At 36.5% G+C, this 13,261-nt stretch overlaps 1 protein-coding gene across 4 annotated transcripts in view; it reads left to right on the top strand.

Annotated features, from left to right (window-relative positions):
• LOC145681478 (polyglutamylase complex subunit TTLL1-like) overlaps positions 1-13,261 on the top strand; it is a 79,737-nt gene that overhangs the window by 9,699 nt on the left and 56,777 nt on the right. The window lies entirely within an intron of this gene.

Raw genomic sequence — 13,261 nt, 5'->3', positions numbered from 1 at the left:
CTGAAAGTCAAAATGCACTCAAAAATGATTCGCAATGCGAGCTTGTTGTAATTGGAAAGAACGTAGTGAATGTTGTAAGTTGGGACACTGATTCATCTGAAAGTAGTGATGAAGAACAGAAATTTAATAGTCAAGCTAGGTCAGCGGGAATAAAAGTACAGATTTTAAATCAACCAGTAGTAGCCTTGTGTGACTCTGGAGCTTCAGTTAGTATTTTGTCTTTAGAGACATGGAAACGTATAGCGTCAATCATATCACACCCTCACTTGCGACCAGCGCCACATATTTTGTTGGTAGATTTTTCAGGTAAGAAAAAGAAACAGGTGCAAGGTGAAACAATATTGTGTATTGAAATAGGGAAGGTTAGTTTTGACGTACGTGTGCTAGTTGTCTCTGACTTGAATACTGAATGCTTATTCGGTAGAAATTTTCTCACACAATCCAAGGCAAAGATAGATTTTGGTGATAATTCTATTACGGTTGAAAAGGAAGGAGAAATCGTTAACGTACCTATGCTAGGTGGTCAAGCTGACAAGATGAAAGTTACAAAAATTCTGACTAAAGGTGATGTACAGAAAAAGGTAAATTTTGTATCTCAAGTTGGTATTGATACTAAAATGAATGCTACTAACGACAGTGATGATGAATCAGAAATTTTATTTGAAATTGGAAAAGTGAATGTAGAGTGTCCCATAGTAAATAATTTGGTCAGTGAAAAACAAAAATTAGAAAAAGAATGGGTTAATCATGTTGTTTTTTCTGATCAAGCTTATAATAAAATTCGTAATTCTTGTAGTAATGAAAAAGAAATGAAAGTGTTAAATTTAGAAGTTGCTAATGAAGATAAATTTTTGTTTGATTACTAGTCACAGCAAATGTCAGAAATAGATTGTGAAATCGAAAAATCGCATTGTAAATCGTTAGATAGAGCTGCAGTCTGTAATTCATTCGACAGTAAAATAGAAAATGAATATGTGTCAATTTCAGAAATACGGGAAAAGGTTAGGGAAGCTCAATTGTCTGATTTTGAGAAAGAGAAATTGTTCAAATTGTTGCTGAAACATAGGAAAATTTTTAAAAATATTCCCGGACGTTGTACCAAATTTGAATATGAAATTGAGGTAGACACAGACCAACCTTTGGTTAAAAGGCAATATACATTACCATATAAATTCAAAGAGCATATTGATTCGCAAATCGATGAGTGGTTACAATGTGGCGTAATAGAATCTTGTGTGTCAATCCATTCACACCCAATCTTCTGCGTACCAAAGAAAAATACTAGTAAAATGCGAGTAGTAGTCGATTTAACTGTTTTGAACAAGCATGTAAAAATAAAACAATTAAAGGTAAATAAAATTGATGATCTGTTGTTAAAGTTTCAGGGTGCTAAATACGTATCAAACATTGATTTAGTAGGAAGTTATACACAAGTTCCAATTTCTGAAAATTGTAGAGATTACACAGCATTTTCGTGGAACGGTAAAATGTATAGATTTACATCTATTCCTTTTGGATACGCAAACGGAGGCGTAGGATTAATGGCATGTCTTTTGGTTGTGTTAGGTCATGCATTGTTTGATAAATTAGTTACGTACATCGATGACATTTCTGTACCAACATTTTCTTTTGATGAACAGTTAGAAATTTTAAATTTGCTGTTTACAAAATTAGAAGAAGCAAACATGACTGTAAATTTAAAGAAATCCTCTTTTTGCAATACGAGTTTTCAATTTCTTGGTTTCGTAGTCACACGTGAAGGCGTGAAAAAGGATCCGTCGTATGTAGAAACAATTCGAACATTGCCTCGTCCGAAGAATGTAAAGGAACTTAAGCGAGTGTTAGGTTTGTTCGAGTGGTGTTCAAAATTTGTATATCATTTCGCTCATTTAGCCAATCCATTGTTTGAACTTCTGAAAAAGAATAAAAAATGGGTTTGGACTGACGAATGTGAGCAAAGTTTTGCCCAGTTAAAAGCATCGTTAGCTGAAGAAGTGCTGTTAAATCATCCGCTGTTAGATCACGATTTTTGCTTAGTGACAGACAGTTCCTTGGTAGCAGTGGGAAGTATATTATTCCAAGAAGTTAACGGTGAAAAACACATACTTGGTTTTTACAGTAAAACTCTGAATAGTGCACAGCGAAATTTCACTATCACGGAATTAGAGGCGTATGCCATCGTTACAGCCGTACGTAAATGGGGACATTTATTATATGGCCATCACGTGAAAGTTTACACAGATCATAATTCGTTAGTGTTTTTGAATAAAATTCGCCATTGGAACTCTCGTTTGGCTCGGTGGAGTCTCGAATTACAGGGATTTAATCTAGAAATAAAGCACATTTCAGGGAGTGAAAATGTTGCTAGTGATGCATTGTCCAGGATAGTTTTAGCCCCTCCTAGTGAAATTTTGGACATAAACAATTTAGAAGTACTTCCGTCATTCTTTAGAAACCTCACACCAGGAAAGTTAACCGAAAAACAAAAGGAACATCCTGAGTACAGTAAAATTATCAAATTTCTAGAGAAACCAAACGATCCCTACAGTAAGATGCAAAATAGAAATGTAGAGAAATTCTACAAACTAGAAAATGGTATATTGTTGTATAAGAACTTTCACTTTCCCAATAGTTGGAGAATTTGCATCCCACCATCTTTAGTAAATCTGGTAATTGAAGAAATGCATAATAACCGTGGACATTTCGGGTGCGAAAGAACTGTAAGCTTCATCAGCGAGATCTGTTATTGGAAATCTATGCGGCGAGACGTGATGTACTATATTAACGACTGCCTTGAATGGAAACGAACTAAAGTTGATACTCGACCCCCAGCTAGACCTCTTGAAACCATACAGGTGAAAGGCCCTACGAGATTGATCTCAATTGACATCATCGGACCTCTTGTGCCATCTCCTTCAAAGTGTAAATTTATACTCTCAGTTTTGGATGTTTTTACTCGCTACCTTGTTCTTTATCCGATCCGGAACGCTACTACGAAGTGCGTAGTTAAATGCTTGGAAACATTGTACTTTGTGCACTTAGGAATACCTTCAGCTATATTGGCGGACAACGGTAGTTGTTTTATCTCTAAAAATTTCAAACAAAAAATGGAAGAATATGGTGTTAAGATATTTTATTCAACGCCCTACCATCCGGCGTCGAACGCGGTGGAAAGAATCCATCGGGAGACGAACAGGTTGTTCAGACTGTTTTGTAAAGATGATCATGGTTCTTGGGAGAAATTTATACCACAAGTCGTTGTGTTGTTGAACTATTCCATATCTAGCAGTCTTGGCGCGAGTCCAGCTAGCTTACATTTGAACATTCAGGCTGAAAAACCGATCTTCGAACATTTTGGCATTTTTACGAATGATACAAACGAAAACGATAATGAGACTTGGGACAATACATTGGTAATGGCAGATTTTAAAAGAAAAGAAGTGATCCGAAAGCGAAATGAAAGGTATAACTCACAACAGGAGAGCAAACACAAAGTACAGGTGAACGATCTGGTCTTCTTGAAACAGGCAAACTTAAGTTCCGCAATAGACAAGAAAATCTCAAAATTTTTCAATGTGTTCAAAGGACCCTATCTTTGTGTTAACAAACCATCCCATTCAGAAAAGGTGTTCGAATTGTTAGATCCTTTAACTGGGAAATCTATTGGTTCGCATTCTGTGGATAGACTTAAGGTGTGGAAACCTACGAAACAAACTCGTAAAATCTGGTTAGACCTAGCAGTAAAACATAGTTCTGAGAAATACCATGATGTAATTTCAAGCGAATTTAAAAATTCAGATTTAGAAAGTAGTGTTGAAACTGTTCTTTGCAATGCATTAAGTACAACACCAGTATGTTTGTCTCAAAGTATTCAATCGAGAAGTAATAACCAACGAATACATAAAATTTTAGAGAAATTGCTAGATGTTGACAAGTATTTGAATTTTTTGTACTGTAAAAATCTGTGTTCATCTGATGTGTTGGAATTTGCGTTGGTAAACTTACAAAATCCTTATGTGTTATTGAGTGAGAAAGTACAAGGAATGTAAAAAAAAAGTCGTTTCATATGATATATGGAGGCATCTGTGATCAGCTATGCGACTTCCAGATGGCCGTTGATATTTTCTTTTCCGAAGTAATGGAAAAACTAGCAAAAATATATGCCAAGTCATGGAGATGAGGTCCCCCCCTCCTATGTGTATCGGGTAATGTAACATGTTTTTAATGCTCGGAGTAAGCTATTTTGGTAAATCCCATTCTTTATTATTTTAGATCTTTAACCTTGTATTCTATAATTCGGCCTCATCTCGGGGTGGTAAAACAAATAATTCATTGTGGGTAGGTTCCTTCGAAATTTAGCCAGGCAGATCCTGTCGAGTGATCAGAGAGAGTCATAACTGAATTATTACGTTGGAAAAATTTAGCTGTGAACATCAAAGGCGCCGATAAATTTTATTAAATCTCGACTAAAATGTATATTATTCAATATTGTGCGAAAATAAAGTTTTTAATATGTAATATGTTTTGAAAAATTATTTACTAATGAGAGAACTCATTTCGTATATTCATGTCACTATATTATTTCATTATATTTGAAAATTAACTTGTAAATTGATATAGTGTTGCTTAAATGTTGTATTTTAAAGATTTGAATAATGAAAATATTACACTATTAAGAGTTATTTTGAAATTTAGTTATAAGTAAGTATATACGTACTAAATAGTTATTTGGTCTAGGAATTAATTCGTGCGGGTGGACAAGAGATGGCGCAACGAACGGGGCGTCCCACAGTTCCGTGTATCCACACATGTGTTGCAAACCCCTGTCATCGCGTATCGTTCGTAGTATAGGGCAGTGGATTAAAGCGTCAACAACACCAGTTTGTAGTTAAGTGAACATGGCGCAATTTGTGCCTGATAAAGTGTTTTTGCGGGGTGTCCTGCTGCATTACTTTAACATGCAGAAAAGTGCGACTGAAAGTCATCGTATTTTGGTGGAAGTGTATGGTGACCATGCTCTAGCTGAGCGAACGTGTCAGAAGTGGTTTGCACGGTTTAGAAGTGGCGATTTCGGCTTGGCAGACCAAGAGCGAGCTGGACAGCCAAAAAAATTTCAAGACGAAGAATTGACAGCATTGCTCGAGCAGGACTCGTGTCAAACGCAGGAACAACTTGCAGCAGCATTAGGCGTTGATCAAACAACAGTCTCCAAACGCTTGAAAGCCATGGGAATGATTCAAAAGATGTCACATTGGGTTCCACATGAATTGAAAGACAGAGACGTTGAAAGACGAAAAACCATTTGCGAATTGCTGCTTCAACGACAGAGCAGAAAGGGGTTTCTGCATCGAATTATTACGGGTGATGAGAAGTGGATCCATTACGAGAACCCTAAACGAAAAAAGGCCTGGGTGAAACCAGGTGAACCAGGTCCATCACAACCAAAACGAGATATTCACTGTGCAAAGGTTATGCTGTGCATATGGTGGGATATGAAAGGTGTGGTGTACTATGAGCTGCTGCAACCGGGTGAAACTATGAATGGAGAACGTTATCGACGACAATTAATGCGTTTGAAGAAGCTCTGGCCAGAACACGACCAGAATGGGAAAAAGGACATGATAAACTTATTGTTCAACATGATAACGCTCGCCCACATGTCACAAAACCGGTCAAAACCTATTTAGAAAATGTCGGATGGGAAGTTTTACCCCACCCGCCGTATTCACCAGACGTTGCTCCTTCGGACTACTACTTGTTCGATTGCATGAACAACGATTTGATTGGACAGCGGTTTACTTCTTCAGAAGATATCGAAACATGGGTCTCTGACTGGATCGCTTCCAAGGATGAGGACTTCTTTCGCCACTGAATCCGTACATTGCCTGACAGATGGGCGAAAGTGGTGGCTAGCGATGGACAATATTTTTCTTAAGATATTTATGTATTTTGTGTTTGTACTACAGCTTCAATGTGTGCGTACCAACCGCACGAATTAATTCCTAGACCAAATATTTTGGCATCTTATGTATCATTTTTCTCAGAATATTGAAAAATTGGTATATCCATTGTAGTATAATAAGGATATTTAGCGTAAGATGTAATCATACGAGTCAGATACTTACAAACAAAAAAAAAAAGATTGAAATTTTACGATTTGTGTAGTGGTGTAAGAGATATATTAGTTATTTGATATGAGTAAGTAAAATATGAAAGCCATATATATATGATGTAAAATGAAAATATAATATATAAGCAATATGTTATTCCATTTGTTTTAAAACACTGTGTAATGAAGAAAAATATAATCTTATATATATATATATATATATATATATATATATATATATATATATATATATATATATATATATATATATATATATATATAAAAGGAAAGCCCATTTAAAGTATATAGCCCATAAAATAAAAAGCCCATCTACGTTTGTGTAAAAGTGTTAGTGAACCATAATAAGTCAAGCATTGACAGTGCAAGAAAGAAGAGGAATAATAACCGAAAATATCAATTTTAAGAAGAGGAAAGAGTCACGATTCCAGGATTCTGATAATCTTCAAAGAAGATCATTGTCCCACTCGCACGCCATTTGTGAGCGTGTGGCCCCCCTCACTCCCATTCCATTTTAAATTTTCCCAGTTTCTCTTGGCTGAAGTGGAATAAGGCTCCATGCACTGTACGTTGACGCAAACTTTGTTAGTTTTATCTTTGTCAGTGAGTTGGCAGTACTGTGGGTGGTGGCTTGAACTTCTTGCTCGTCGGACAAAGGGATGTAATATGGTCGTGATATTATGAAAATATAGTGCCACAGAATCTAAAGTATTCTAGAAATACTTTTATTATTTTTAGTATTTTAATTATTTTATTTTAATGAAGAACACATTTAATCCTTTCTGATATATATATTCGTTGTAAAAAAACACTCATAGATTTTTTTAAAAATATTTTCTCTGGCGTGACTGGCGCAATCTCACTGACGCCAGAAGGACAGCGCGGGAGACCACGGTGTGTGAAAATGGACGTCATAGTGAAGAAAAGAGGTATACGACACGGCACCAAAATCCAACGTTAATTTAGTAATCTTTTGCAAAATTGTGTTAATATAAGTAAGAGTGAATTGCAGAAGTTGTGCTATTTCGCTATTTACGTAAGTTAAAGTAAATATTCATGAAAATGTGATAAAACACTTTAATTTATCTGAAACTAAGGGACATCACATTGCTTTAGTTCGTCGCAAACGTTGCCATTCCAAAACAAGCACAAAAACTAATGTTGAATTTTAGTTGTGTCTATGATAAAGAAATGTAGGTAAGACGAGAGGTCAATTTACCTTATAGATTATTATTCAGTGCGACCACAAGTAAGTACACTGTCGACTGTGCAGCCGAACAATGGAAATTGGAGCTAACCCGGAAAACATGAAATCCGTTCAAAGAAAAATGGGAAGAAGATTCCAAAGAATTACCCTCCAATATCTCTACTGACCCCCCTTTTTTTTCTGAAATCTCCAAAACCCAAGTGCGTGTGTGAATTGGTGTTTTGTTAAGTAATCTGCCGGCTTCGTCGTTACAGTATAAAATTCAAATTCAAGTGTTCAAAATCCTTTTTTTATTTTTTTATTCTCCAATAAAATTCATGGGCTTGTATTTAATATGGTAAATGACGAAAGAAAATTCTAAAACATAAAACTTACAGAGGTATCAAGAATTTCCATATGAACTAAAGCATTGAAGTAAGTATGTATGCTGTATGTATAATACTTGTGTTTAAGTAAATCAATATCATACATGTATTATGTTTCAGTTGCTTCATACCAGTTTCATACGCAAATCACTACTGGAACGGTAAGAATATTTATTTGGTGTAGAAATTGTGCAGATGTGTATCGGGCGTGTCACTGAGCGTGGGTACGCGCATAGATTGACTTGGATCGAACCCATCTTAATTGATGATCTTGTGCAATTTTTCCCACAATCTCTAACCACTACTGCACAGAAAAGAATTTTATACTCCGTTCCATCCGTCAGACTCACTACAAATGGAAACACTCAGTGTATGAATGAAAGAACTATACCAAGTGAGATCACAATACAGGCGTACCGAACAAGACACGAACCCTTCCGGTCATAGTGTGGTGACAGCAATGAGAGTGTCGAAAAGTGTCATCTCGCGATTGAAAAAGGAAGCAGGTGGAAATGCGATGCAAAAGCATACCGGTGGTCGGCGAAGGAAGACCAGACCTCAAGATGATCGATATGTATTCCTAGTGGCGAAAAGAACAGACAGCTCATTGCGTATCAGATAGCTGCAGACCATGCAACCGCTACCGGTATACATGTATCTGCCAGAACCATTTCGCGGCGCTTAAGTCAGGTTAGTTTGTATGCAGGGAAGTCCGTTAAATGCATCCCACTTTAACCACGTCATCATCGCGATCGATTACAATAGTGTCAGGAACATGTTAGTTGGCATCACTAACAGTGGTCCAGAGTGATGTTCACTGACGAATCCCATTTCACTGTGACAAGTGATTCTGGACACCAGTTACTGTGGAAAGAACGGGTAGCATGTCATGCAGAACAGAATGTTCATGAACGTGATCGCTATGGCCAAGGCGTGATGGCGTGGGCAGGCACTATGCACAATTACAGAATCCTATTTCACATATTTGAGCGAAGTAGCGTGGCATCGAAGCAGTATTACAAATAGATTCTTCTGAATCATGTTTGTCATTTTCAGGGTGCGGTAGGTCCGGATTTTCTGTTTATAGACGACAATGCGCGACCACACAGGACCGCTGAAGTATCGGACTAACTTTAAAGTGCACGTATGTAATGGCCTACTTACACTCCGGAACTTAATGCTATTGAGCGTGACTGGAATGTCCGTGGCAGACATGTTTCTCAACGAGCGACCGCTGAACCGTGCAAGAACTAACGAACGTCTTGCAAGAAGAGTTGGACAATATCCCCCAAGCACTGCTCATTAGTTTAGTGTACAGCATGAATAACAGATGCTAAATATGTATTAGTGTCCGAGGTGGTTACACATCTTTCTAAAATACTCATATCTGTATCTTTCTGGCAGGAAGAACAGTTTCTGGTGGCTGTTTGAACATGCTCCAAAGAGCATCTTTTTCTTTCTTGATTTTCTTCTTTTTCCATGCATCGCAAACTGTGTCATTTCCCATTGGAATAATTGTACACTGTCTCTAGTCAAATGTACTGCGTTTTATTTCTTTCCTCAATGTCTATTCTAATAAGTTATTCCGAAAAATGGCACTGTTCCTTAGCATTTGTCAAGCGGTGTAGGTACAATGTTCTCGCTTGTATGCTTATTAAAATTGGCTTCAACATACGACCGAATTTAAATTTTTAATTGCTTTCTTAAATTCTTAAATACTGATATATTCTGTTATTTTTGTTTTCAATTTTATGTCTCATGATTATGCACCAAAGCTAAGGGAGATAGTAATGATTATGAGAACGAACGAAACAGTGGAACGAAAAATGTGGAGGAAACGGGAGAACCCGGAGAGGTGTCCTTCCATTTCACCTAATCCCATCTTGCCTAATGTTTTATCCGCTATTTTAGACGAGATATGAATTCTCACCTTGCCTAATCTTATCTCTTTTAAAATGGTAGCGAGGAAATTTCTGTATTATATTATTAACCATCAACACTACGAAATTGTGAAATCAGAAAGCAAATTCATAATTATTAGTTGTGCTTTCCAGGTGGGTGTTCAAATGATTCCAGAACTTGTTAGAATGAATAAAAGAAGATATTATAATTTACATACAAACCATTAGTTAACACCCCAATCATTGGGTGGAAAACTTTGGGGAGAATGCCTCTGTGCTAGCATTGTTTTTTTTTAAAAAAAATAAGTAAATATATTAGATTCACAGCCTACTTAAGCAATATAATGTTTTTAATATAATTATAAATAACATAATTCAAATCACAATTGTAGAGACTAATTACAGTTGAACCAGAGCCAGTTCTAGACATTAGTTAAGTGTAAGCAAACACTATTTCGGCAGCCCCACCTAAATAATAATAAAAGAGTTGAAAGTTGTAATGTATAAAAATTCTTCAAATAATTGTTACAGTTGCAAATTTCTTTAATATCTGTAGTCTCCCTGTGAATATTAACAAAAAAGGCGAAATTATAATTAATTGACTGTGAATGCATACTGAACAAAGCTCCAATTTTCATAAATAATAGCATTTCTTATTAAATAAGCACAAGACACAACTAAGATATATACATAAGATGCATTTTGACAAGTGCAATTGAAACATAAAAGTCGAAACAGAATAAATGATCTACAAGTCTAACACAGGTTTGATTTGGACAAAGATTTATGCTCTTATGCTTCCTCAAAAACATATTTACATAGTATTTTCTACTAATACGATAATAGTAATTAACTTAATTTCTCGTTTTCTTTGTTATTGAAAAGTTTATGTTATAAATGCATTTTTCTAGCTTTCAATTTGGCAAAATCTCTTATTGCATCCATATCCATTTTATTGAGTATGAAATTTTCAATGGGCATCAAAATTAGTCCATTTAATCGTTCTTGAGACATCGTAGATCTCAAATAATTCTCAAAATTAGGTCCCCCGCAAAAATTCTTTGCAGGGCCCCTTAGGTCTATAAAACAATTCAGTCCTTTCATGTCTCTTTCCAACGTAGACATCCGAAATTAAGCAATGAGTAACACAATAAAATGCAGTGGCGCATCCAAGATTTCTCTTTTGGGTCCAAAGATCTTTCGGAGTAGCTCAACCATATTTATACACGTTGATTTTTAAACAAAATCTGCTTTAAAAAATCGCTTCCTGTTATTGATTCGTAATTCCAATGAAATGCATAGTTTGCCTCTAACACCTCCTCCTCTACACCCACGCAGAGGGATGTTTATTTCCTACTTCCGGAGGGGAATTCTTCGTAGTGTTGCACAATATTAGTAGTTTCAGGGACAATAGTAAACATTCATGAATATTCATGAATGTTTACTTTTCTGACATTTTAGCAGTTGGTAATACACGGCCGGTTGACAGTTTGAATAATTGATGCTTTCTTGCTCCGCATATTAATGACACATAATGTATGCAAGTGCGGCCGGAGGTTGTATAGAAAACATGACACATAATAAATGTTTCCGGTGAAAAGAAATGTTAATTGGACAAGCAGAATACAGAAAGACCTTTCGGAAATAAAATATGCAGATCACACACGTAGAACAAGGTAATAGATTGTTGGATTCATTAATATTCAGCACATGTAACGCGGCAGCTGCTGGAGAATATTCTGGAATTGTGATCGTTGGAATGAGTGAAAGAAAGTACTGGAAACGTCGAGATCTTTTTTTAAAAAATTTATTATTGTTGGAATAGGGGAAAGAACACACTCGAAATTTCTGGAAAGATTGAAGGGCATATAAATACTGATGCATTTGCATGATGTGTACATTTACAAAGAAGAGTGCACCAAGAACAAGTGTTAAGTTTGTGAAGAAGAGAGACTGGAAGATTGGTAAGTACTAACGTTGTAGTTTTCTTGTATTATACTTGTTCATTTTTTATATGGGAAAGGGACATATTGTAATTGTTGGGAGTATAAGGGGGATGGAAGTGTTTGTTTTATCGGAAATTGATTGCGGATTTTCCGGCATTGAAAATCAAATGACTCGGTTTACTTTTATGGAATTATAACTTGACTAATAAGGAGGGTGTCTGAAGTGTAAATGCCAGATTTCAAAACTGTTTGTGCAGATCGTTAGAGGGGCTCATGGAATAAAGATCGGCACAACAAATTTCGGCGGAACCCCATATTTGGGTGGGGCAGTGCCCCATTTGCGATTTTCGGCTTTCGCAATAAAAATCGGCCTTTTGATTTGAAAATTGACTTATTGTTGTCGACAATCGTTGTCATTCGTCTTCTTTTGCGTAAATATACTTCAATTGTGGGTCGGGGATCCCTGTGTGCGTGGCGGGGTCTCCCTCAGAAGTGTGATACATGTTCCCCCTTCAATTTGACGAGCTGAATTCAAATATGTCATTAAAAGTACTTTGTGAAGGGCATGTGCGGCACAGGTCTCTACTAGTTTCTGGGATGCTGAATCACAAGTTGAAAGAGAACTCAAGGGCTTGAAATAGGAGTTTGGCAGAATCTATGCTTACTTTATGGGTTGTATGTTTTACAGAAATGAAACTCTTGAAAAAGTGTTGCGCGCAAAGACTTTTGTAGCATCAGCTACATTTTAGAAGTGTTATATCTTCGCACTCATCGCGTACGATAGTGTCGTTTAAGAGAAAATGAGAATCTCACTGGATTAACAAATTCTGGCGGCCTCGTATCTACATATCCGGATTTATATAGAACTATATTTGGACACATCATGGTATCTTAGCGATGATAGTTGCTCATAAACTAGCGATTGCAACTTTATAATGTTGTTACGTTGGTGAAGTTGTATATCAATTTGGTGTAAAATTATGAAATTTGTTATTTTCCGTACAAAATTCTTCCATATTCTAAAGCCCCAAACATCTCACGGTTGTACAGCCCAAGTTGTTCCCGGTGGAATTTGTTTGATACATAGCGTTTTGTCGTCCGGAATGTGTTGCTGCATCTCTTCCTCGTTGAAAGATGACCATGAATCTACGAGCAAGACACTTTTGTCCCCCATGTTAGGAATCAAAACGTCATGGATCCACTCCTTCAAGTGCAGCTTTCCCACCTTTCCAGATTTTGATGCGGAAAGCTTAACATTTGGGGGCTGGAATAAAGTTTTCTTTACTTGTGGCCCAAATTGTCCTGTCAGTTCTTGCAATACAATATATAATGGCCCAACTAATTTTCCACTGGCAGACATAAGGGGTATTATTGTATAGCTATGAGATAAGGCATCTTGGATTGTGCAGAAGCTTCTACTTTTTTGACCTTGTATAGCTAACATACGATTATAGTGCAGTTCCATGGCAAAACCACTTTGATCATAATTGTAAGTATTGTCTATATCGAATTCCGGTAATGTATCCCTGACTTCTAGCTGGAAAGATATGGCTGAAGTTTCTATTTGTTCTGAATTGTTCTGAGATCCATGAACAGACATGCAATCTCTTTTGGCTTCAATGAACTTTGCATGCACAAAATTGAAAATAGATGAACAGTTTTCATTGCGTGTTCCTTGATTATCAATTTGAGCTTCCCACCGATAAAGTTGCGAC

The sequence above is a fragment of the Thermobia domestica genome, chromosome 3 (assembly GCF_964235325.1).
Source record: "Thermobia domestica chromosome 3, izTheDome1.hap1.1, whole genome shotgun sequence".
Taxonomy (NCBI): Eukaryota; Metazoa; Arthropoda; class Insecta; order Zygentoma; family Lepismatidae; genus Thermobia; species Thermobia domestica.
The sequence above is the reverse complement of the archived record's forward strand: the minus strand, read 5'-3'. Positions and strand labels throughout refer to the sequence as shown.